Here is a 26,796-nt window from a genome sequence, read left to right as displayed (position 1 = left end):
TAGAAACCATCTTAGCATAGTGACAAGACGGGCCTAAGAGGGTAAACGAACCTACTGAGGATGTCAGAATGGAAGGAAGGAAAGAATTCAGGTTGTTAAGAATGTTGTTCACCTTTCAGGAGGTTTTGAGATAAGTTTCCTATTGTTCAAGCCATTTCGAAAGGTGCTCTTTTACTAGCAAATGTGTCCCGATAGAAAAGTCCTGTTCTCACCTTACAGGCTTATCTTTAAAACTAGTGGGAAACTATAATATATATAAAGTATCCGGCACACGGCAGCACAAATGGGATGTGCAACAAGTGCTAGGTCTCATCTTGATTTTTGAAACGTGTTGATTGATCTTCACTCATTCAAACATGTGTGAGAGCTGGACTCCATGTTGTTTGAATGACTCCTCTGTGAGTTTTCCCAAGTTCTCCCAGACAGAATTAAGGGTAGAAGTCACTGTTTCCTCTATTTATTCAGCTAAAGGTAATACCAAGTACTCTAAGTTTATTTTGAACAGGGAAATTGGCATTTAATTCAGACAACAAGCCCTGTAGTGCTGATTGCAGTGTAGAAAAATACAGTTCAACAGAGGCATCTTCCTGTGTAAATCAATGAATCTAAATAAAATTCAGCCCTGACCAAGTACTCAGCAGAACAGCCAAGTGTTCCCCATCTGGAGTGGGTCTAGGTTAATTGAAAATCTTCTTTTGTAGATGAAAGACATATTTTATAGATTACTGTACACATATGTAAAAAGGCCACATTTCATCTGGAATTTTATCTCAACCTTATTTCAGAAACCAGTGCCTTCTGCTTGGGAAGCCTTTCCTCCAATATCTTCATATGGGTGACTCCTCAACATAATACAGTCTCTGTTAAAATATCACCTCCTCGGAGAGGCCTTCAGGTATTACCCAACAAGAGTAAACTCCCCAATACCCACACCATCACACACATGTTTATAATTCAACCAGTTTCTATTTTAATCCATCTCAGCACTTACCACTACCCAATATTTTCTTGTATTGTAATTTGTTTCTGTCAATGGGGTCCAATCCTGGCTGGTTCTGATCTAATGAGACTGGGCCAAAGCTTGGGGCATAGGTATTTTTTCAAAGTACCCCTTAGTGATTTCCAAAGTGCATCCAGATCTAAAATCCACTGGTTTATGTGTTTACTCGGTCTCTCCCAACATTAGAATGTAAGTTCCAAGAAAATAAAGGACTGGACTGTTTTGTCTGTACAACTTCCCCTAGCCCCTCGAAGGACACGTGGCACATTGCAGACATTCAGTTAAGACATGTGGAGAGACTGACTAACTGTATTGTAGTTACATCAGTAGTTGTTCACCATAGTTTATGAGTGGGCTCCTAGAGTTTCTAGCCCACACTGCATCAAACAATAAGTGACTCAAGAAATTTCAGTAAATAAATGAATAATAAGCAAAATGCATTTGTGGAATTAAATGTTCTCATCAAATAAAAATAAACAAGTGGATAAGGTGGTGGACAATGAATGTGTTAATTAAATAGATAAGAGCAATCTTTTAACAGTATATATCAAATCACCGTAATGTACACTTTAAATATATTATAATTTTGTCAATCATACCTCAATAAAGTTGAAGTTAAAAATAAACAAATATGCCCTGGCCAATGTGCCTCAGTTGGTTGGAGCATCACCTGTAACCAAAGGGTTGTGGGTTCAATTACTGGTCAGAGCACATAACTAAGTTGTGGATTCAATCCCCAGTCCAGGGTGCATTTGATCCCTGATCTGGTCTGGGAGCACACGGGAGGCAACCAATTGATGTTTCTCTCTGGTATCAGTGTTTCTCTTTCTCCTTTCCTCCCTCCCTTCCTCTTTAAATGAAAAAAGGTCCTCAGGTGAGGATTAAAAAAATAACTTAAACAAAAAAAGAAAAGAATCCCCAAACTGTTTTTGTGTGCTATAAGGAAGATAAAGATGAAACTCTCCTCAAAGATCTTGCAAACAAACAAACAAACAAACAAAAAAGAATGTCATTATACACACTAGAATGTGCTCATTATTGTGATGAAAGAACAAAAGATTTCCAGGGAAGTAAAGATTGTTTCTTATTAGGGAGGGGAGGGAAAAAACCAAGGAAGGCTTCATGGAAAAGGTAGCATTTAAACTAAGTCTCACAGGACAGACAAAATTTGGCTATTTAGAGAAGAAGGACGGTGCGGGTGACATGTGGAAGAGGAAGCAGGAAAGTTATTCTAGGGAGAGGAAAGAACATAAACAGCAAACCAACCCAGCTGGGGGTTAGAAGGGCCTGAAATAAAATACGGCTATCAACATGAAAAAGAGCAGATAGTGTCATGATATGTTTTTGATGACAGTGCAAAGGGCTACGCAACTGACTACAGCTTGGGTTGCTGATGAGGAAAATAGTGAAACTGAGTTTTTATAATTGAGGGACTGTGATAATGGGTGTCCTTGATAGTCATGGAATCAGGTGAAGAGCTGGTTTTGAGGAATCAGGGAAGGTGATGGCCAGTGCTGTTTTTGAACATATGAGTTTCACTGTCAGTGGGTTGCATATTCTGGGAGGTTTGCTGGGAACTTGATGTATACGTTTAGAAAGGAGGTGAGAGATCAAGATGGAGAATTGGTTTGGGGACTGACTCATACAGCAACAATGACTGAAATCATAGAAAGGGATTTGATTAAAGGAGAGAGAAATTAAATGGCAGAAGAATCAAATCTTGAGAACACTCATAGTTAGAGAGAATTCAGAGTTAGTAGAGAAGTTGGATGTCTTCAGAGAGGAATGAAGGGTGGCAGAATATACCACCTCAAAATCTGCCTCTTTGGCATAAGAATTATTTTGAGCAGATTATTTTGGAAAACAGCATATATAGGAGGAAGTCTGAAAACAGACTAGAAGTTACCTCTTTTATGAGGAAAATTTACATTTATGAAGGAAATTTCCATTTGTAGCAGTGCCTTCCTCTCTATACCAGAAGGAATGACTAAATAACTAGACTCTTGTCTATAGAGAGGCACCAACTTGAATGTACATAACAATCTCACTCTTATTTACTGTGCTTTTCCTGATCATCTCCCCAAAAGTGGCCTCCTCCACTTCTCATCACTTTTGTCTTTTAGCTGATGATGTTATTTAAGCCTGAATTCTAAACCACTTCTGAGAGTTCTCATTTTTCCCTGGGTATCTCTCTTGTATACATGAGGTATACATGTTAACAAATGTCTGCTTTTCTCTTATTGACCTGTCTTTTGTTACTGGGCACTCACTGAGAACTTAGGAGGATAGAAGGAAAACTATTTTTCCTTCCTTACAGGTAGGAGGAAAACAAGCTTAGTAGAGATTTTAAAAGTCCAGAGGAAGCTTTGCTGGGAGTGGGGTTGTTTACATTTTAATTAATTTATGTGTGTAAACTAAGCATGTTTGCAGGCAAAGAGGAAAGGGTCAATAAAGAGAAGAAACCAAATATGTAGGAAAGAGACAGAGTTATTGTCAGAACCTAGGTCCCTAGAAATTAAAAGGAAATGGAATGGAGATTCCAAGTGTGAGTTTACTCCTGACTTGAAAGAAAAGGCTGTGTTAATTTGACCTAAGAAGGAAAGATAAGAGAATGAATGAAGACAGAGGAATCTTGAGGTGGTAAGGAATAAGGTTGAAGAAACCCTGTAACATATGCCTTCTCAGAAAAATAGAAGGTGGATCATCTGTAATGAATAAAGGGAGTGGGACTTGGGTTTAATGGTTTTCATAGAAAATGCACAGGGGATAGTCAAAGTGAAATAAAAAAAGAAAGAAGAATAAGATTTTCAAAGAACAGCAATACTCCTTCAGCTTTTGCCATGAATCTGGAGTAGAACCAATCAATCCAGTTGCCAGACCCTCTCTATTAGCTCTGAGTGCCAGGCACCTGCAAGCAACAATCATGGGACTGTTTGACGCTGATGACCAGGTTGGCAAGGTAGTGAGGGAAGGCCCAAGGAACAGGAATCAAGTGACTGGTTTTCCTTTAAGAGCTTGACTGTTACATATATTTGCCAAGAGATAAAATGATCAGTTCTGTCTTATCTTGAACCTTGGTATACAGTGGTGCCACTTCTAAGAAGCATGTTATCGCTAAAGTTTAAGAATTGACCTCCCTCTTTTTAAATGTTTAAAGTCCTCTAGAGATTGTCTGAACACTGACTCACATTATATATAACTTGTTTTCTTTAACATGAAAGTTTTGCAGAACCATATATATATCTAATACTCTTACCTGAAAATCTGAATATCATTTCCACAGTGGAATCTTTACCCTCTTCTTTTTAAACAAAATTATTTGGTCATAAACAATTTTAAAAGTGACAAAGTACAAAGAATTTCTCTATTCATTTGCCCTATTATGGAAGAAAGTTAAATGCAGATTGAATTGGGAGGTTGGGTATTAATCAACTGTTCAACTTTGGACAGATAACTTAAATTCTAGGCCTATTTCATTATCAGTAATGGAGGAGCTGTTACAGGCTAGGTTGTTTCCCAAGTCATTTTCAGCTCTACCATTCCCAATGTCTTAGGCCAGAGACTAAACCGTAATACAGCTCTGCAATTCCCCTCTTCCTTGGGTATCCATAGAACCAGGCATGGATCCTCCTGGAACTTGAGAAATGAATAGATTTGGAAAGTAAACAAAGTCAGGGGTCATTACTGCCAGCCCCAACCCCCCAACCCCCAACACACACAGAGTTAACATGCAATCATTCAGAAACTTTTCAAACCATTCAAGGTCAACAACTGCAGCTGCAGCATACAGCTCAGATATTGTCCCTGTTCAAGAGAGTCCTTCCTCCCTCCTCTTCTTGCCTGGCTCTCCTCAGCCCCATTTATACCATACCTCACCAGTTTGGGAATCAGGAGTGAAATATGTAACGGGAAATTAAGCACAGAAAGATTCTTTATTTTTGAACATGAAAGTTAGATTAGCATCACATGTCATTAGAAGAAACCTGTAGTCTATTATTGTTGTTTAGCTACTATAGCCTTTTTCTACATGTTAGTGCTCCCCATTATAACATGTTTGGAAGCAATTTGGTACTTTAGTATCTCCTCCCTTTCTCTAACACTGTTACCTGTTGGCCATTTTTTCCTCATCCAGCTGAGGGGAAACTGGAAAGGCACTTAGGAGATAGTAGCAGCCTGGTCCACACTTGGCCAACAGGGTCCCTGGTGTGACCATCTACATAAGGGTTTGAATTTCATTATTGGTTCCTGATATCACCAAATATCAGGAGCTTTACAGATTTGCTACTTTATCCTTTTGATTTTAAAAGGTACTTTTGAGAGAAATATTTTACTTGGGCAGGAATAATATTGATGTATTAACAAGCTTAAATACAAATGTTATAATCATGATCTTTATGACACACTATATTCAGAGATCCCACCATTTAAAAATACCTCTTCCAACACAATCCAAGTGAAAAATGAGCAAAGGACTTGAATAAACATGTCTTCAAAGAATATATACAAATGGCCAATGAACACATGAAAAGCTACTCCAAATCACTAATCCTTGAAGAAATGCAAATTGAAACCACAAATACATACCAATTCATACCCATTAGGATGGCTACTATCAAAAAAAAAAACAAGCAAAACCTCCAGAAAATAAGAAGTGTTAGTGAAGATGTGGAAGATGTGGAGAGAAGGGAACCCTCTACACTGCTAGTGGGAATGTAAAATGGTGCAGACAGCTGTTTATGGGAAACAGTATGGTAGTTCCTCAAAAAATAAAAGTCAACATATGACCCAACAATTCTACTTCCCAGTACCCCAAAATAAATGAAAGCAGGGACTCAAATAGATATTTGCATGGCCATGTGCATAGCAGCATTATTCACAATAGCTAAAATGTGGAAGCAACCCAATGTCCATCAAGTGAATAAACAAAACCTGGTAATTCATACAATGGAATATTAGTTAGCCTAAATAGGAAGGAAATTCTGACACAGGCTACAACATGGATGAACCTTGAAGACAAGTGCTAAGTGAACTAAGCCAGTCACAAAAGGCAAATACTGTATGATTACACTTATATGAGGTATCTAGCATAATCAAAATCATAGAGACAAAAAGCAGAATAGTGGTTGCCAGGGCCTGGGTGGAGGAGGGAATGGGGAGGTAGTGTTTAATTGAAACAGAGTTTCAGTTTGAGAAGATGAAATGGATTTAGAGATAGATGGCGGTGATGGCTGTACAACAATATCAATATACTTAATGCAATAGAACGATACACTTAAAAGCAGTTAAAATGAGAAATTTTATAATAGATATACTTATTTTATGACAATAAAAAGGTCTCCTGGAACCTTTGTGATAGTGGCAAAGATCAAGAATATGCTAACTTTTCCTTATGCAATGCAGGAATGAAAAATGGCATCTGAGTACCTACTATGTCCTAGGCACCCACATATGCACAACAAAGCAAAAACAAAATAAAAATCAACAACCCCAAAGGAATCAGAACAAAAATGTACCACCTTGATTAGGTACTATTAAACCCTCTTTACAATAAAGAAACTAAGGTTCGTAAAGTTAACATACTAGGTCAAGTAGTAGGAATCAGCAGTAGGGTTCAAAGGTAGATCTGCCTGACTCTCGAAGCCTGCATTCCATATGATGTTATTTTCTTTTACCCACAGTTGTCTTTTTGAACAGGCTTTCTGTTTTGACTATAGAGCTTTTATAAGTAAAAGTTGGGCCTACCTTCAGAAGGGGGCTAAAAAAGTCAGTCGACCAAATACATTCACCGCGTGCCTACCATATGAGGCCCAGGGCTGGCTATGAAATAATGGAGTCATGTTTCCTTTCAGCCATTGGCCATATGGCAGGAAAAAAAAAACATTCAATTAAAATTTCAGTGTTGGTAGACTCCCTCAAAAGCCACTGAGTACCCTGGGCAAAAGTATGATGTCTTTCAATATTCCATATGGCCAGGATAAGTGGAAACAGTCTCATTTTATAGCGTAGGAGCATTTTCATCTTTTCCCTAAACCTTCTACCGTTGTTGTTACTGATCTGCTGTTACTCACTAATGTTGTGCCTCAAGCTGGAATTTAACAATTAAGGAAATGTTTTGTGCTGTGCAGAAGACAGGCACCTCTTAGTTGTTCTCTGAAAGAGAGCAAGGGGCTCTCTTGATTCTCCAGTGGGTATGGGCCAAGGTTTTTTATTATTTTCTTACTCTTTCATGAAACACACAGAGAAGAGGAATGCTGATTGTCTACACACCCCCAAACACAGCGAGTCTTGGCATTACCTAATGAACACAGCCTGTAGATGAGTAAGTACCAGAAAATGAGCCCCACATTCATTCAAACAGCCCAGATTCCCAACTTTCTACTTTATTTAATGACAGGCAACTTGATCAGAGAACTCCAGTTAGGGGCATTCTGGATCCCACATCTAGTCTGGATGCCCTCTCTGGACAGATATCCTTATACATCTTACTATAAGAGGCAAATGGGAAGTGGAACTGTGGAATATGTGGCGTGACTTGTTTTGCCCACAGATTTGATTAAATGCAATGACTCTGTCAGGGGAGTTCCATGGTTTTGGCTCTTAAACATAGCACAGGTTTAATTTAATAAGTAACCTCAGAAAAGTAGACATATTTCCCCCTTTGGTACCAAAATCTTCTTATCTCTCAAAATGTGCTGCTACACTATAAATTTTGAGAAGCCAAATCAATTTCATAAAATAGCATTACAAAAAACCCCATAGCACTTCACAGTTGAGAGTGGTGATAAACGAGGAGACACATACACTCTCAATGGCTTATTTAGTGTTTAAGAACCTATATTTTAAGAATGTATTAGTGTCTAAATGTAACATTTTTATTATTTTTACTCCACTATAAGCAGTTCTTTTTTTCCTTTGAAAATTTATCTCCTTTCATTCTTAAAACTCAAGAAAAACCTTTTATCAATGACTATTATTGCTTAACCACACTTCCTTTTGGAGACAAAGCTTGATTTTTAAAGCCAGCTACACTAAGATATTAAACTTTCTCCTACATACCATGCCAAAGGACTCCTCAATCTCCTTTCTTATCCATTGGACCTATTTAATGCACTTTTACATATCATTCATAAATATGAATAACTCATGGTCACAGATTCTCATTAAGAGCATCCGTTGCTCAAGAAAATAAAAGGGTAGAAATCATCTTCTGATTTTACTATTTTAGTCTATCTACGGTGTTTTCAGGTAAAGAAAAAACCCAGCAACAGCAACACTTTTACGTTTTGTTCCTCACCGAGATTAATATGCATCTTGACCTAGAGATGAATAAAATCCATATAAACATAAAATCCACGTATACACTGGTATCTCATGCTGGACAAGTTAAACCCGCCACCCTCCTTTAAGAAAGGATGCAACTTTAGGATAAGACCTATTGGCAAATTGTAACTGTTTCTGAGGTTATACTGGAAGCCGCTGCACAGAGCAGAGGGAAGAAGACACCGTTTTTTAAGGGTAAATACTGCCTCTCACAATACGCAATTCTACAGCCTTTGTTGGCAAATTCTGAGTACAAAGGATTTAATACCCCCTCCCCCCAAAAGAAGCCAAATCACAGTCATTATGCTGCAAAACAGATGATACCCCAGTGCAATGTGTGGGAAAGATAATGCAATTAACATTTTACACCACTTACACCCCTGAAACAGGACTGCAACGCTCAGATGATCAGCGCACGGCTTCACAGCCCTGGCTGATTTCAACTCAGCCCCTGCTTTTCTTCCGAGAGAACTATGCAAACGGCTTCTTATTAAGTGTGTTTTCTTGACTAGTCACCAAAGATAAGCACACTGATCTTTTTTTTTAAGCAAATGTGGTCATTCCCCAAAGCCCTTCTAAAAGAACCCATCTTAATCATTTTCCCCAATCCTGAAACAATATCCCTATCTTCCCTTGGAAATCTGCCCTTAAAACCACACGCGATGGTCATTTTACTCACTTAAAAGGGAGCGACAATGAAAAGCCTTTCTTTTACCTTGGCTCTGAGGCTGGTCAGAGAAGAGTGGCTTTTCTCCTGTCTCCGAGCTGATCTGTGCAGGCAAGCTCCGGCGCAGCCCGCCCAGCCCAGCCCAGCTCAGCAGTAGTAGGAGCTGCCCACAGAGCAGCGGCCGCTGTGTGTATGTGTAGCAGCTGCGCCTGCAGCCCAGGGACTAGTCCCCACCCAGCTTTGTCTTCAGTCATCGTTCTTTCTACAGGAAGCAGCACATCTCCCACTTCCTCCTCGTCTTGGTAGCTGTGAGCAGCTTTCTTCTTTCCCTCTCATTCCATTTCAGGGCTCACTAGCAGTTTCACCTTTTCCTGGGCAATTTGACTAGAAGAATCCCCTTTACCCCTTTGTTCCAAATCCCTTTGGTGGTGTCTGTTCCTTCCTTCCCCTTCCTCATTCCCTCACCCTCACCTCCATGACTGACCACATTCAGCAGCTGCCTCAGGGGCGGCCCCCTTGCCAGCACACAGTCTGCTTTCTTAGTCTGAACTTGGCTTGTTTTTTTTTTCACTGCTGCTGCTGCTGCTGCTACTGCTGCGGTGGCTGTCTTTTGGGGGCATCAATAGCCCCTGGCCAGGTTCTGGCCCTGAGATCCAGCACCAGCCTCAAAGGCTCCTTCTGATTCACTGTAGTCCTTTTCAAATGAGCTAGCTGGAACTTAGTGTCTTGCTGCAGCATTTTTCTCTGGACCAACATTCCAGATGACTAATTTCTCCAAGGTCCCACTACCACTGAAATCTTGCTTAACCCACATACTCAGAAAAGAATGACCCCTATAAGTATTCTTGTGGGGCATAGGAGCTAAACCAAGTCCTGCAATGCTACCTGTAGCCTAACCATGAAGACATAGTGCCAAGGTTCGTGATGGTGGGAAGGAAGGACATGGTTCTAAAGGCTATACAGTCCTGGCCCAGAAATAGAGTCCTCTTCTGCAACGTCCCCCCTGCCCCAACATGCTGGTAGAACTGAAAGGACCTACAGAGTCCTTGCTAGTCACTCTAGTAGGTGGGACAACATTACAGATAAGGGTAGAGACTGCACAAGAAGTCTGTTCATCCACCAGGATTTGAATCTAAGCTGTCATTAGTGACTATGAACTTGGGCAAATTATTTAATTTCTACTTGCCTTGATTTCCTCATCTGCAAAATGGAAATGATCATAATCATACCTCACAGCAGAAATTTAAGGATTAAATGAGATGGTATACAAAAAGAATATAATAATTCCTGAAATGCAGGAAGTGTCTGATACATATTAGCTCTTATTATTTTTAGAGGAAAGTGAAACCCAGAGAAGGCAAGTAAGTGACTTCTGCAGTCAAACCAGGGCCAGGGCTTGTTTTCAGGATTCCCCACAGTTAGCATATTCAGGGCTACACTCAGACGCTCCTGGTGGCTATTTATTCAGCTCGCTAGTCATTCTCCCCCAATACCAACACAGGATGCTTTGCAGAAGCTAGAGATGAAACACCGCTGGGGGCAGGGGAATCCTAGTGTCCAGGCTGCAGTGTTAAGACACCTCTCCTCAGGAGTCAGTGACTGAAAAGTTAATTTTCCCCAACAAGAGTTAATTCCCCAACTGCGCTTTAAAAATCTAGCCTTGCCTTAACCATTCCAGCAAGTAAACTAACAGGAAATGTTGGAAATCTAGGATTGATGTGGGATAACTGGGTCATCAGGTAAGTTACCAGGTAAGTCTTCCTATACCACCTTTGGGACTACAGCACATTAGCTGTACAAAGTTTACAAGATTTAATTTCTATAAAATGCCCTGGGACAGTCCCAGGACACACTGTTGTCATTTGAAAAGTTACTTTATTTCTTCCTGGAAATCTTATATCAAAAAGGACCCTGATGTAACTCACTGATATTAGAAAATTACAAACAGATTGTTTTAAGATTTAAAAATGAATAACTACTTTTGAACCACCAGCAAATAGAATTTTTGTAGTGGGAGAGGACTGAGGACTGGACATAGATTCCCAGAGCCTCCAGCAACCCAGTCAAAGTCAGACATGACTTGCCTCCAAATCAGGGATCTTGGTGCCAAGGGTTACCAGTAGCTCCTATATAAAAGTTTAAATATATATGATGCTATGTCTAAGAAAAATAAGAAGCATAATTACTAATGGTTGGAAAGATTAGAGAAACAAATCTTTGGTTAATTTTAGACTAGTCGATTCTGGCATTAACTCTGGATTCAAATGGGTCTTTTTCATTTTTTAAAAATCCTCTCTATTTTCCCTTCTCACTCCTCTCAACAGAGTGGTTTGTACTTATCTTTTTGTCTATATAGGAAAAGCTCTCTCAGACAATAGCACCTCTAGGTATTTGGCTGCCTTCTGCTCGGTTCTTCACCTGCGGCCCTTACAAAACTCTCAGTAGCTCAACCTGGCTATTGCCGGGAAGTGAAAACTAGATTTTAAGATCTTTCTCTTCCTGTTATTAACGTCATTGCTTTCAAGTGGTCCCAATAGCCTCTTTCTCTGAAGAGAAAAGAAAAATGTGGGGGTGTAGACTGGCTAAGAGAGAAGATTAATCCAGTTTAGAGCTCTTAACACAAGTGTGTTAAGTATGCATGCACACTATGTCTGCAAAGTGTTTATTTCTTAGGAGATACAATTACATCTCATCACTAACAGTTCATGCCATCAGTAACTGAAATAGGAACCTATCCTAGATACATTTTATCAATGCATAAAACAAAAGCCTGTAAAATACTCTAATATTCATCAGAGACCCAAGCTATAGTCACTGATACCTTGTATTTCTTACATCTGCTCGGTCGAAGAGGTGAGAGGTAATAAAGAGAACATCATTTTGGCCTGGCATCTCTCCTGCATTATTGAGCATTCTAGCTGGATGTTCCTTGGAATTCCTTAATATGAACATTCCCTAAACTATATCTATTGCTTCATCCCAAGCTTGTTCCCTTTTCCATATCACCATTTATTTGAATGAGGTGGGAATATAGGAAGGATATCGGAGCCATTTATCTTTGTTACCCCATGTCTGATTTCAAGTTCTTCATCCTTTCGTTCCCACCAGCAAACCATCTCTTTGACCAGCCCCACCCCCCACCCTCTCTGACCCTGCTGTCTTATTACAGAATGACTGCAATACTACCCTCCTACCTTCAGGCTTTCTTCTTAGCCAGAACCACAAGAAGCATGTTCCTGAAATGAGTTGAGCATGTGACTATGTGACTCTGCCTCCCCTCTCTATCGCTTACAGGTTACAAATTTTAATTCTTTTGCATGTCACCCAACTACACCCTAACCTTATTATTTAATCTATTACAACCCTCCATCCACCCATCCCACATCCACCTTTATGGCAAGTTTCCCATGGAGCCATGCTCTTTTTTTCTTCTAGATCTGCATATGCTCTTCCTTTTGCCAAAAATGCCCTGTTTCTCCCTCCATTTTGACTTCTGGCAACCCCTTTTTACCCTGGCCGACTCAACTTCTCTCAGAAGCCTTCCCTGACCACACAAGCAGAGCCGGGTATGTCTTGCATGGTCTCATGCTGCGATTTCGGTTTCTCCACCAACTGCATTGTTTTAATGAGTTGGTATAAGTCCACTTCACTCATTATTTGAGCCCCTTAAGGCTAGGGCAATATTCTGGTCATCTTTGCTTGTCACAAACTAGGTATTTAACAGATGTTTATATGATGAAAAGACATCATTGGCAGAAATTCAAAAAATGCTTTTCTTTGAGAAGCTGCTCATGCAATAAGAAACAATGGTCCTTCCTTTTTTTTCTCAAGTTGCAGAAAACCACAGTACATCCATACCGGCAGCCGTCCGTCTCGAGAGACGATGGTGTAGCTTCTTAAGAGTCTATCTGCACCGCCGAGAACGGCTGTGCAGTCCGACTCGGGAGTGACACGGCATCCATACCAAATTCTACATATTTGTTATATAGGTAATCCTAAAGAATCCTGGGGCAACTCTCAGTACCATTATGCAGTGAATTGCTTATAAGAAGCACAGTCTGGCAATAAAAAGTAATTAAAAAAATAAATTTTAAAAAGAAATAGAAAAGAAAGAAAGAAAATTATTCTTTACTTGCATTTCTGGATAAACTTTAAAGAAATGAATTTACAAGCCAGAAACACTTTTCCCATTCCCTTCTGTACTCTCCAGTTTTTGCTACCTCACAGCTGTTTCAGAGCTTCTCATGTGTCAAATCTTCCAACTCTTCCTCTAATCTCTTTACACTACTATTCCTCTCTCCCTCCTCCCCCAGCTAGTTCTTTATTATCTTGATTGACTTGCCTTCTTTGGCTAAGACCTCCCTACTTTTTTGGCCATGTCTCAAATATGGTCTCTATCATTTCTTATTATACTTACCAGAAAGGAGTCAAAAACTGTACCAGCAACTCCACTCCTTTAGTGTATGTGTGAGCTGTGAATGAAGAGGGAAAAATGAAATGAGTTAAGATTTACATTAATAAATCTTGTCCACTCATATACATTGATGATACATTTAATAACTTGCTTAATTGGGCCAAATAGTAATTAAAATTTAAAAAATCATTGAGCTATTATTTTGTCACATAAAAGGCAGAATTCTAGGCACTTCTTGGATCAACTCAAGGAAATAGAAGTCTCTCTGAAGACTTCTAAATAAAGAGGCATAATCATGATATGATCTGTGTGTCACATCATCATTTCCAACCCCCAGACAACTGAGCCAATCCCTAGCTCTTAGGAGCCAAGGAGACTGAATCTTATTCAGTTTAAAGAGAGTCAGGGGTAGAGTGAGCAGAATTAATCTTTCTTAATACAGAGGCATTGATCTTCACAATTGAAAACTGTCAATCTTTGTCCCATAGCCCAGCATAAAAGCTAGTAGGTCAAGGGGTTTGCAGAGTGGTGACCAACTCTTCCTCCAAAGAGGGCAAAGTGCTTGAGGCAAGAGTTCTTCCCCTTCGCCCTCAGAAGGGCTAACTAGGGGATTAAGTGGAATGTTATGAAGCCCCCCAGATTCTTCTCTGATTTTGCCTGAAATCTCACCAAAATTTGAATTCATTTGGGTTGTTAACCCAATTGTATATGTGTATGTGTTACATACATAAAGCCTTGGGAGGTTGTCAGTGATGAATGAGTTCAACAAGTTTGCTTTCTTAACATTTCCTGAGAAAACAAATACACATGTGGATGGGAAGGAGAAGGGGATGGGCTCGGAGGCTGAGGGTAGGTGGAAGCTGGGCATCTGGAGGAGGCTAATTGTGAAGCAGGAGGTCTTGTTGCTGAATGACACCGAGTATGTAAGGGCATAAAGAGGAAGAAGGCAGGAGATGGTTGAGAGTAGGTAAGGAAGAGCCACACATGTATGGATGTGGGTCCAAACAGCTGTGCCTAGGGGGAGTTTGGTCAGCTAAGTAAGAACAAAGGTTAGACACTCCTTGAGTAGAGATTGCCTGCTATGTGTCTGAAGTTCTGGTCTTCCCATAAGCAGGAAGTATTCCAAACCATCCACCAGCAGAAGTTGAAGCTGAACTGTCAACTAGTTTAGTAGAAGGATTTGAACCAAATGCATTCTTACCATAAAAACAGAAAGTAATTCTGTGAAATACACATCCCCTTTAAAATGTCTCTGAAGATGCATAAAGAGTATCAGGGTCAGCAGGAAAGGAGGAACGAGGTCAAGAACAGGGAGACAGCAACAAAGCAAGGCAGAGGTTAGGAAACATTGTGCACAAGCAAAGCCTTGGAAGAACAATCCTTTGGATATAATGTCAGAATTAAAGGGAGAGTAATATCACAAGAGTAAACCATTTTGAAATGTCTTGGGAGAAAAACTATAGAATAAAAATTCCAATAATTTGTATGCAAGGCAGAAAGGCAAGACTTGATTTTTCTCTGCCAAATATGTCGACCGGACAGGGAGATCTAATTTGATAGTAAATAAGCTGGCAAAAGTCTGGAGAATGAAAGATGTTTGGAGGTATTCTATCTTTGTTGATTTTCATATTATAAAGAATATCCACAGGTTTGCTTATGGTCTCCCCAGCTCTAGTTTTCTCCTAAGTTTTAAGGTTCTCACTTTTCCTATGACAGAATTTCAGAACTGAACCAAAGGAGTTGAGGGAATTGTGATGTTAAGTGTGGGATGGTGACTCTGTCTCTTCTCCCAGAGTCCACTTGCACCTAATAACTAGACTGAGTGCTTCATGAAGGCAGGGTTGTGTCTCTCATCTGTTTACTCAGTGCCCTGTATAGTGCTGGGCATGTTGCGAGTGCTTAGCCCGTGTTTGTTAACTTTAAGTGAATCTAAAAAATTAGGCCCCATTGAAGAAAGATAAGAGTACTACTGACCACTTTGAAAACACAAGAACATACATTTCACAAAATTCTAAGAGAATGAGCAAACAAACAACCAATGCTTCTTAAAATAGTACCAAAAATGTTCTCAGTAATCAGAAAATGAGAAGGGGATGTGGCAAGGAGGAAAATGTAACATTGATGTTGAAAAAGGAACGAACCTGAAGAAATAATATTAAACCAGGAGAAAAAATCTGTTATTTACTTAGATTTTAATGAAGTTCCACTACGTGGAGAAAGCTCTTATAAAGTTTGGTCAGTGGATTGTTCTTCTTGCAAATCTGTAAACTACAGGTACATTTTGGGGAATGCAAAACATTTGCTATAACTTCCTATGAAATGTTACAAAAATGATTGCAGTTACATTAGGAAGAAGTTCTTTGACACTCTTTAAGTATTACTTGTATGGTTACACAGGGAAATTTCAACAGATAAGAATTGTGTGGTGTACAGTAAATTTGGAAATCTCAAATTATTGACTTGGCAAAAATAATAAGATTCCTTAGCAAATTGCTATTTTTACTCGTATGATTTTCTAAAAGAAAACAGCTGTGTTAGGTGTTCCCCTCTCCTCCACAAATCACCTCTTGCTTATCCTGGTGGTAGTTGTTATCACACTGTATTGTCATTGTGTGTTTCCTTTTCTCTATCCTCCACCATATGTGGAATTCTAGAATACACAGGTAATGTCTTACTTAGTCTTGTATCTTTAGTACCTCCCACTAAGCTTGGTGAATAGCACACAGTAGGTATGCAATAAATGTTTATTGTATATATGAACAGAAGGAAAGCATGACAGGTGAGGCACAGAGATAAATTCTAGGAGGAAGATTATAAGCCAGACATCTGTAGGTTTATTTACGTATAATTAAAAAAATTAAGTCCTATAGTTAGTTAGCAAGCAAGTTTGCCATTATTTATACATTGTCATGTATGGCTGTGTCTTAAAATGAAAAGAGTGGCTTACCTGCTCAAGCTCAGTTATTGTCATTGAGTTCTTCCTAGGTCAAGATACTGGAATTCACCCAGACCACAGCAAGTCATTTGTTTTCTATTAAATATTTATGAACATTCCTCCTAACTTTCCACCCCCAAATGTTCGCATCTAGAACGTAGAGTTATGCTAACTGAAAATTGACAGCATGAATATGACTTAAACACCCACCAATACACTATAAACAAACTTGGCATTCTGCCACCAGAGTGGGGAACTATATTTCCTGTACCCTTACTTAAGGATTACATACACCAATGGTTTTATATCTGAAGAAAGTGACAGCAATAACCTTTAATAATATAGTCAAAAGAGAAAGAAGTTGTACATGTCATAACTGAAGAGACACCCTGGAGAAAAAGAAGATTTCAAAGAAGAAAAAGTGTTCAGAATGAATGAATCTGCTTAACCATTAGCAAGACATTTTATTCTGTACAGTCTAGGAATTCTTCAAAGACCCACTATTTCAAAAGACCATCAGGTAGGAAAATAAAAACACCTTTCTACCCCTAAATTTCTAGGAAGACAGCTGTGTGCCTATCTTGATTAACCAGGGTCTTGATGGTGCCCAGTACAGAGTAAGCACTCACTAAATCTTTGTTAAGTGAATTAATAAACTTTATTTAAAAGAATAGCAGAAACCCACCATTCACATTTGTAACTTGTATACATGATGAGGTTTAGGATTAATAAGAAATAAAAGCAGCTAGATCTGATATAGATAGTGAAACTAGGAGCACTCCATTACCAAAAGGAGTTGCAATGAAGACCTCTGTGTAGATTTTGTGTGGAGTGATAATACTTTGAACATGTATCATCAAGTCATGTCTTTACAGTTCTAACTGGGTAGCTCAGCTGGTTAGAGCACTGTCCCAGTAAGCCAATGTTGCAGGTTGTCGACCCCTGGTCAGGGCACTTACGAGAATCAACAATGAATGTATAAATAAATGGAACAACAAATCAATGTTTCTCTCTTTATCTCTCTCTCTCTCTAAAATAAATAAATATATAAATAATTTTTTAAAGTCCTATCTTTTCACCCACTTTAACAATCAGCTTGTCTCCTCCACTGCATTGGGTCTTGCTTCATAACATAATAAAGATGTTTCTCCAGCTTTGAATCTGCAATGGTGTTCACTTATAATAGGACTGACGGAGGAGAAAAACCATATTTCTACTCTCTCTAGATTGGATGTCCATGTTCCTGAACCTGCGTCCTTCTGATCAGGGAGAAAAAAATCATGAATGTGGGCTCCACAGAGGGCCCGGGTGTCCAGGAGAAACATGTTCTGCTGTGATTTGCTCTCTTCCATCTCTTCAGCCTCACAGGTGACAGGAAATTCCCTAAGGTGCCCTTGGCAGATTTCAGGAATAAAGGGGACATAAGGAGGAAGATTGAGTGGAAGGGTTTTTTTCATGAAGGCCATTTTAAAAACAAAACCTCTGAAAAGAGAACTCAACTGAAAGCCTAATAAACAAAACACAATTTAATTTACTTTTAAGAGGAAGACATGAAAACTTGGTTTTAAAATTCAGGCAAAACAATAACAACACCTCGAGAGAATGACAAAAGAGAATAAAAAAAGAAAGGACCAAGAAGAAACCATGTTGCTTGCAAAGCTTCCAGAGGCAGACTCCAATTGGCTGAGTTGTATTACTCTTTTTTTGAGTAGTATGACTCTTTTACTCTTTTAAAAGAAGATGAAGAGGGAGAAAGGACCAAGAAGAAGCTGTGTCGCTTGCAAAGCTCTCAGACTCCAATTGGCTGAGTCATATTACTCGTTTTTAACTTTTAAGTATTTATTGGAAGCTTATTAGGTGACAACAGGAAACAAAATAGAATAAGGGAATAAAAAAATAAAATAGTTAGTATATAAATATATGATATGTCAGGTGCCATTAAGTCCTGTGAAGAAAAATCAGACAGAGTAAGGGGGATTAGAGTGGTCAGAATGCAGGCAGTATTTTATGTAGGATGCAGTATTTTACGTGGGATGGTCCAGGAAGGGTGCTGGTTATTCTCTGATTTCCATCCTACCTCACCAGCTTCAATTCATTCTCCACCTTTCTTTGCTTTGCCCTATGCCCCATGGTATCTCAAAAATAGCCCCCAATTATTCTTGGCTCCTGGTGTTCGTACCCTTGTGTGGTCTCCTTGCAGATATTAACTCAGAACTGATCTGTGAGACTAACAGAATGAGGCTGAGGTGACGGTGTGTGATTTTCAAGGCTGCATCCTAACAGGTACTGTTGCTTCCATCTTGGTCTCTTGGCTCACTCACTCCGGGGGAAGCTGGGGTCACATGGGAAGGAGACTCAAGCAGCCCTGGGGAGAGGCCCATCTAGGGAGGGTCTTCAGTTTCCCACCAACAGTTAGCAACAACTTGTCAGCCCTGTAAGTGAGCTACCTTGGAATTGGATCTTCCACCCTGCATAAGCCTTCAAATAACTGATCCCTTGACTGCAATTTCGTGAGACCCAGCACTGGAAACAACCTGAAATCCTGACCCACAGAAACTATAAGAGATAATAAATGCTTATTGTTTGAAGTCATTATGTTTTGGGGTAATGTCTTAGCAACAATAGATAACTTGTACAGTACCCAATACCACCTTAACCTGACTCCCTTGGACTCTGGTTTCCAGCGATGTTTGGCCAACATGCAGAAAGTGATGTCATTATGTTTAGTCCTTAGCGAGTTTACTCTGCTCTGGTCCCGGTTTTCTCCCTCAGTCACGATAGCTCTTTCTGGGCAGCCCCATGAGTCTCCAGGCCTGCAGCTCTCTTTGTGCTCCTACAAGCCTAGCCATGGCATCAGATCTTGGTTTCCTTAACCCTGCACACACCTCTGTGACCAGTCCTTTCATTCTCCTAAAAAGGATTCTTAATAAATGGGGAAGAGTACTCCAGCAAGTGCAAAGAGCCAGAGATGACGGACTGCTTGGTGTGTTTAAAGAACAGCAAGGTGGTCAGCATCGGTAGAGTATAATGCACAAATGGGAAAGTGTTAGGGTATGAGGATGAGAGGTAGTCAGAGGCCATATCACGTACAGCTTTGTGGGTCGCTACTGTATTCCATGTGTCGTGTACAGCCATGGCGTTGCATTCTGAGTGTTATATACAGCCCCAGAGTGTTATGGACCATGGTTGTATTCCGAGTGTCATGTACAGCCATGGCATGGTCTGAACAGGGTATGAAATGATTTATCTTGCATTGAGACCAGGATATAGGGAGACCTTGTGGAAACTGGGAGAACACTAGGAGACTCTTTTAGAATTTAGAAAGATGATGATGGCTTAAGTATGATGGGTAATAAAGATGGAGAGAAGAGACTAAATTCAGGATATATTTTGAAACTAGACCTGTAAGAATTGCTGCTAAATTGAATGTGAGGCAAGTAAGAGTAAGGAAGACTCTAGCATGAAGGATGAATGCTGGAGCCGTTTACTGAAATGAACACATGAGAATGGAGGTGATACAGATACAGGTCTGGTCAGGTCACTGGGCAGAGGAGGGGCTGAGTGAGGGAGGGGCGACAGGAAATGTCCAAGGCAGCACAGGTGAAGCCATGCTGCTGTGTCTGATGACAGACTTCCCTACCCCTGGGCAGGGACACCGCAGGAGGAAGCCTGGCACTGTATGGAGCATGTGCAAGGCTAGTGAAAAGCCCTCCTACTCCCTTCCAGTACATAGTGGCAAGGGGAGGCACTGACCTGTCAAGTCTAACCTGGGAACCGGATTGGCTGAGGAGCTGGAAACTTCTGGAGGGCATAGAAGGGTGGGCCAGCAGATTTAAACAGAGGGAAAGGAGAAATATGCCCTTTCTTCTTCCCCATGCTTGACTTGTTGGGGTCGGCTGGTGCTGAGGCAGAGTTTTACACACTGAGCCACAGCCCTGGCGCCCTGGCAGCGACCCATGGGATACCACATTGCCTTTCCCTGCTGCAAGGTCAGACCTAACTGCAGCTCTTTTTCTGGAATCTGTGGCATGGGTGGGCAGGCCAGAGCACTTGAGGACCAGCACACCCAGGAAGCTGCATGGCTAGGCAGCAGGCCCCAGGCCCTGACACAGGAAGCTGTGGCAGTGGTTGGTGGCACGCCCCACACGCAGAATCCAGAAAGGAAACTGAGGCCTGACGGTGATGGGGAAAGAAGCTGAGCTGCTGGGTAAGTGGTAAATGGTTGTGTAGCAGCTGCCTGCAGTTTCCCAAAGGATGGTATTTTGAATGGAAAAAGGAACTCTGGGTGCAGCCTTGGGCTGGTCTGGCAGAGGGTAGTAAGGTTTTTCTCTGGATGTTCTGGAGGGGACGAGCTCTGAGGCAGAAGCCCGTCATTCTTCCAAAATTGTGTAGCTTTTGAGGAAAAGCTTCCCCTTTTCCTTCTTTACCAAACCTCTGCCGCCAGCGTTTTCCAATGGGGGATGGTGGGCTGAAGAACCCCAATTCCTGTTTGGTAACAGAGGGTGCAAGTTTGGAGGAAAAGGGGGTGGAAATCAAGAGTTTGTTCATTTCGTCTTCAAAAGAGAATAAAGAGTAACATTTTTTAAAAAATGAAAGGATTTTTCTCACTTTACAAAGAAAAAGAGGTACACAAAATAACATTTCTATCTCCTGGACCAATCAAAATCAAGTAGTATATTCTCAACTTTATCTAAAAATGTAATCAGTTATGGGTCAGTTCTGGCTCCCCAAAGGTCAGACTAAAGTCCAAGAGCCAAGTCTGTTCCCGGGGTCCATGGCCCCTATTGTCTATTATAAAACATAATCTAATTATCATGCCTATAAAAGATCATCTCACTGGCTAACATCGCATGACTTTTCTTTTTCAAAATTTTGAAATCTGACAACCTTCAGCTCCAGAAGCAGATGTGGCAGGAAACAAGCCTTAACAGACATTTCCGTTTTTCTTCAGTCAGCACCCTTTGCCCTACTTCTGCAGTTCAGAGCTGCTTCTTCCCATAAGACTAGGGCTGTGCCCCCACCCAAACAGAGGCGCTCACTCTCCTTACACGGCGTGGGTTACCTGCTTTTCCTTTGCAGCCCTGAAGTTTGAGGGCGACTCGGTGTGGGGCTTGTGCTTGCAGACTTCGGGCTGCAGACTTGCCAAGAGACCAGGCAAGTACCCTCGGTGCCCTGAGCGGAGGAGGCCACGTCTCTCACCTTGTTGTAACGTTTGCACACCCGCTCACTCACACCCTCACCGAGAGCATGCTTTGTGACGCCAGTACACAGATGTCTGGATGCCAACAGGCACTTCTGTTGTTGCTGTGTTCAGAATAACCTCTGTCTAAAAATCCTGTAGGCTTCCAGGAAGGCGCACAGCCGGCTGCGATAAAATGGACTTTTCCCTCCCCCCACCCTTGCTACCATGGCAACTCTGAATGACTGATTTCCCGGTTGCTATGTAAATGCAGTGGGATCCCATCCATTGCACCACACAAAGATGGCAATAAAAATGGTGAGGAAACAAAAATCATACTTAAAAAGACAAAGACTTTCATCTCAAGGCTTTTTCTCACACAAAAGTGGAGGAAAGGAAACTATTGCAATTAGAAATAGTGCTCTTCCCAAGGTAGGAGGAGTGAGTGTCTCTCCCTCATTGAAGGAAAGAGGGAAAAAAAGGGGGAAATCCCTCATTTGTAGTTGGCATGGTGACAGGAAGGCAGATGCCATTCTCTGGTTCCTAGAACTCTTTAGTAATCAGACCAAGTCCCCCTGAGAGGAAATCTGAAATATTTAACTGGAATGAGAGAATTCAGTTATATTGAAAACAACAAGAAAAAAATCAGTCTCATGGACATTTTTTAGAGTTTCTTTTATTTGTATAGTTTAATAATTTTAGAATCAAGTTTCCAAATGCTCTAATTTAATGTTTGCTTGATGATAAATTTTTATTTCTATCCAAAACTCTGGGAAAATAACAAAATGCCATCGTTTTTCTATATTTTAACTTGAATCGTAACACCCTAATAAAACCACATGCCAAAATTTGATTAATCCAAATTTCCATGATTTTCACAAGCCTGGGTATGTTTAGTAATATCTATAAAGAACACTGGTGTGTAAAAAATACATTTTGTATGATCATCTATGTATGCAAAAACTAAAACCTTAACTTTTCATCAAATCTCAGAATCAAATAATTTAAAATAAATGTGTTGTTCCACCCCCCCCACAACAACAAAAAAATCTTTCTGCCTTTGACAAATGTTTCATGTAAAAGTTTCAAAAACATAATCAGGAAGAATTTCCATAGGTTCACTGATAAACTCACACTCATTTTTTAATTTTTTTTTTTTTTTGCTATTAATTGTTCTGTTGATTTTTGGAAGCTGAATCAGAGGGTCATTTTTGAACAAAAGCAAAGTTGGGGCTTCAATGAGCTAAAGCGTCCCATGTTTTATAGACACTAGCAAATGATCTGAGGAATAAGACTCTATGCCAGGGGTAGTCCAGGGTACAAAGTAGACAGACCCAGACAATCTAACTGCCATTTCTTAATATTCTTTCTGGCATTCAGCACTTCCTCATCAAACTGGGTCAATAAGTGTTACACAGGGTAAAATGTGGGGGCAGGAAGTTCAGAGCTCAAATAATTTTGCAAAATCTTAGGTTCAAGAATGTTAGGTTTCTTTACTGCAAAACCTGTCCGAGCTCTTGATATCTGTGGTGGCTCTAGAGAATATGATGTTTCAAAAAATGTTTACCACTGAGCAATGTCTTGACAAAACATCTCTTAGTTCTTCTGAGCTTACTTTGAGAAATGCTGGGCCAGATTTACTTTAAAGATACATGGATTTTTACTTGTGACTTAAAATTATAAAAATTTTAAAAATGATTGGCTCCATATGATTCTCCTAGGAAAAAACCAACAATGCTCAGGGGACCTTCTTGGGACTAAGTCTTCTTCAGTGGAGATTTTGAGACTTCCGTCAGACCACACTGACTCTTTATACCACAACACCCCTCCCCCCCGACACACAAACCAGCTGTGAAAAACAACAGGGTTGCCAGCAACCTCACCACCACTGAAGCCAATGAGAAAAGTGACTCCTGCTTCTCCACCTCACTCTGATGCTTTAAGTAAGAAGGGGACCATGTCAGAGAGCAGACATGCCCCTACCCAGCCTAGTCCAGTCTGCTCAAAGAGGATGAAGAGAGGTTTGAGCCAAATGGGAGGCAGTTAACAGGACCAGACTGTTTTAATACACTGAAGTGGCAGAAGAGTTATGGGACAGAATGAAACATTGTTCAGGGAGCTTGCTGTCCAGGGGGAAAGGACAGCTGACTTGAACAAAGTCATTGGTAGCAGCCATTTCAAAGATAATACAGGTCCATGTTTTTACCTGAACAAGTTGAGTGTCTGCAATGAAACTGGGTAAGTAGTTGAGAAAGCATGTAAACAATGGAGGAGCCCAGATGGGAGAAATGAGAAGAGGAAGCATAGCGAGGAGATGGATATAGTTTGCCTGAGTTACCGGGAGAGTCTTTAGAACAGAGGTAGTAATTGAGATGGCAGCCTAGAGCCACATAAGAGAAAGGGGGCATTGCGGGCTGAGGTAACTGCCTGTCCTGAGGTATGAGGTTGGGACAGAGCATGGTTTATTCTGTAAACCATGAACGGTTTGGCATAGCGAGGGCAAATGGCCAACGTGTGTTGGTGGGGTACATTGGATTGAAGAGGTGGGCTGGGGTCAGTTTGGGAAGTACTTTCCATAACGTTTTGACCAATGGGGAAAGTGAAGAACCAACAAAGATTTTAATCAGAGGACTGATAAGACCAGACTTGCAGTTTGGAGAAACCATTCCATGATGATGTGGGGTAGACTTTGAAAAGGAGTAGGGTGGAAGGTGAGAGCATAGTAGACACAAAATATTTGAGTGGTTTCCATAGCAGTGAATAGTCAAGTGTCTAGGAATGCCTCATAGAAGAACAAAAAAGAAGGGATGAGGACTACTCTCAAGAGTGAAACTATCAGTGTAGACAGTGTGCCTTTGTCTAGCTATTCAACCACTATTCATTTACAGGAATATAAAAGCAATATCAAAGAACTTCCCTATGATTTATGGTAAGATTGTGTTGATTAGAAGCACCTGAAATAGTTCAGGTAATTATAATTTAATTGGGTTGTTGGTCTCTTCTGCTTTACAGTAACATGGGTGGGTTTTTACTGTAACATCTAACTTTAGTGGTACCAAGATTAGCAGCAGAGTTCTCCAGAAGAAGAGGAATTTTTTTCCTGTTTTTGGTTCTAGCAAATAATGGTGATCTATGAAAAAAATAAAAAGTCATATAACAGCCCTCCTTATGGCAACATAGGCCAACTGCCATCTTGTTAAATTAATCTGGACTTTGATCAAGTCCATGACTACTCTGGTGGGACCTCAGGAAATGCCATTCCTATGCTGGGACAGTGAGTGGCCAGCTTCTCCGCACTTTTGTTTAGGTGAACAGAACTCTGTGGCTGCAGCAAAAGAAATTCCACGTGTCATTCACAGGTTCAATGATTTATGCTGACAGCTTTCAAAGAGGCAGAAAAAGGCGCACGATTGCTCTGGGAAGGATGTTTGCTCTCTCACCTTCTCTCTAAAAATAACACATATTAAAATCAGATTTTTAGAAATCGTATTTTAAGACATCTACTGCAGACTAAAAGGTACTGATTGTACCTTCTTGAGTGAGTCCCTATGTCTAGACTAGATGCTATCAGGACAATTGTCTCATATCTGAATAAGCTTTTAGAGAGTCCTGGCTCTGAATATGAGGGTTTCCAAGGACCTCACTTTCATTATTGTTTAGGTCAGGAGAGGGCAAATCAGCATGACATCATGGTGTCCATCTAGGTTAGACAAGAAAGGAAGCCTTGTAGACAATAGGAAAATAACATACAGTGGAATAAAAACTTCCTTAAGCAGAATATTCAGAGATCAGCATGTTTCCCTCATGAGACATTCTGGATGCTAAGATGAAGAATGAACTCATGTTGAACATCTTTCTCAAATATATCAGTATATATTGCATGTACAGCCTATGGCCATAATTTATTCCTTTTTTGTGACAGAGTTTGCATTGTCTGGGGGATGCTATTAAAACTATTGGACAGCCCTGAAAAAAAGCATCTCATTGAACCTGTACCTACCTCTGCAGGTTTCAAGTCACGTCTGTTTTCACAATATTTTCCTAATTCCTATAGAATGATTTTTTCATTTTCTTCTCGTTTCCTCCCATCCTTTTTCTTCCATGTGCCCTAATATTTCGTTTATCTTCTTTCCTTTCAATAGTCCTGTTGAAATATTATCTTGGACTCCAAAGCCAGATTCCCTGGTTTCAAATCCAGGCTCCACCGCCTACTGGCTGTGTGACTGCTCTGTGTTTCATTGTTCTCATCTCTAAAATGGGGTCAATAATAGTACCGTCCTTACAGGATCATAGTGAGGATTATACAAATTAAGATAGAATAGCAAGGGGCTCTTTTCCTGCTGGAGACTCTAAACATGGGGGTGCCAAACTTGGGCAAAAGGCAGAATTAAATGAAGAGATATCAGTTAAAGTACCAATTCCTGGGTCCAATGCCACAGACTCTGATTCAGTCCATCTGGAGTAGGGTCCGTTGTAGCTGATTCATGTGTAGCATTTAAGAACTACTACTTAAAATTTAAATGTTGGCTCCTATCCTCATGAGCTTTCCCTATCACATGTTGTCTCCCAATGGCAAGTCTCAGATTTTATAGATTTTGGTCAATTTGCGTACTAATGGTGAACCTCTATGGAGCTACCCATCTTCTTACTTACTAAACTGGTTTTATATTATGCATCTGTGGTCACTCCTCAGGGTCTGTCTGTGACATCTACTCTTGGAAAAAAATTATTAGTTACATGAGGGCTGCAATTAATCCATGTTTGCTATGATGAGAGGTAACATGTTTTAGGCATTGTGCAGCTGAACCTACCTTTAGGGCTCACAATATAGGAGAATTTTCAGGGCTGTGTTTTTATAATGTAAGTTATATAGAAGAACATGGAGTGCTCTCTTCTATTGATAGCTATTAGCACAGCCAGTCATGCTAAAAGTCATCACCAATAGTGTTGTAAAAAGTCAGACTAGTCTCTTGGATGCTTAACCAGAGGGCAGAAGAGCAAAGGAAGCTTTCTTCTTTCTTCATCTATGCACTGGATCCAAAGCCTTCTTCAGCTGTATCCAAGAAAAATCCTGAGGCAATGGAATGAGTGACAACCCAGGCACAAGGCTGTGGGGCAAAAGTAAGGATGTAGAAGCTTTTAGAACATTGGGAGACAGTGGGAAGGAGGAGCATTTACAGGCTCTGCATCCAGAGTGAAGAACTGAGACAGTGCCCATAAGGAGGTAACCACCTAACAGCTCACGTAGCCACTTCTGATTTTCTGTTGAAGGTAGATTTTG

General features: G+C 40.4%; 1 protein-coding gene across 2 annotated transcripts in view; it reads right to left on the bottom strand.

Moving 5' to 3' along the window:
- The window catches only part of GNG2 (G protein subunit gamma 2), a 110,892-nt gene extending 97,433 nt beyond the window's left edge, over positions 1 to 13,459 (bottom strand). Inside the window, exon 1 of one of the 2 annotated variants that reach the window (XM_090270876.1) lies at positions 13,405 to 13,459. The gene's annotated coding sequence lies outside the window, so the exon portion shown is untranslated. Of the gene's footprint in view, positions 1 to 9,035; positions 9,232 to 13,404 lie in introns of those variants that run through there. The other variant, XM_090270875.1, reaches the window with a different exon arrangement.
- Between the last annotated feature and the right edge of the window lie 13,337 nt (positions 13,460 to 26,796).

This window comes from Furipterus horrens, unplaced genomic scaffold (genome assembly GCF_987537825.1).
Source record: "Furipterus horrens unplaced genomic scaffold, mFurHor1.1.pri manual_scaffold_3, whole genome shotgun sequence".
NCBI lineage: Eukaryota > Metazoa > Chordata > Mammalia > Chiroptera > Furipteridae > Furipterus > Furipterus horrens.
This window is presented reverse-complemented; position numbering and strand designations above follow the sequence as displayed.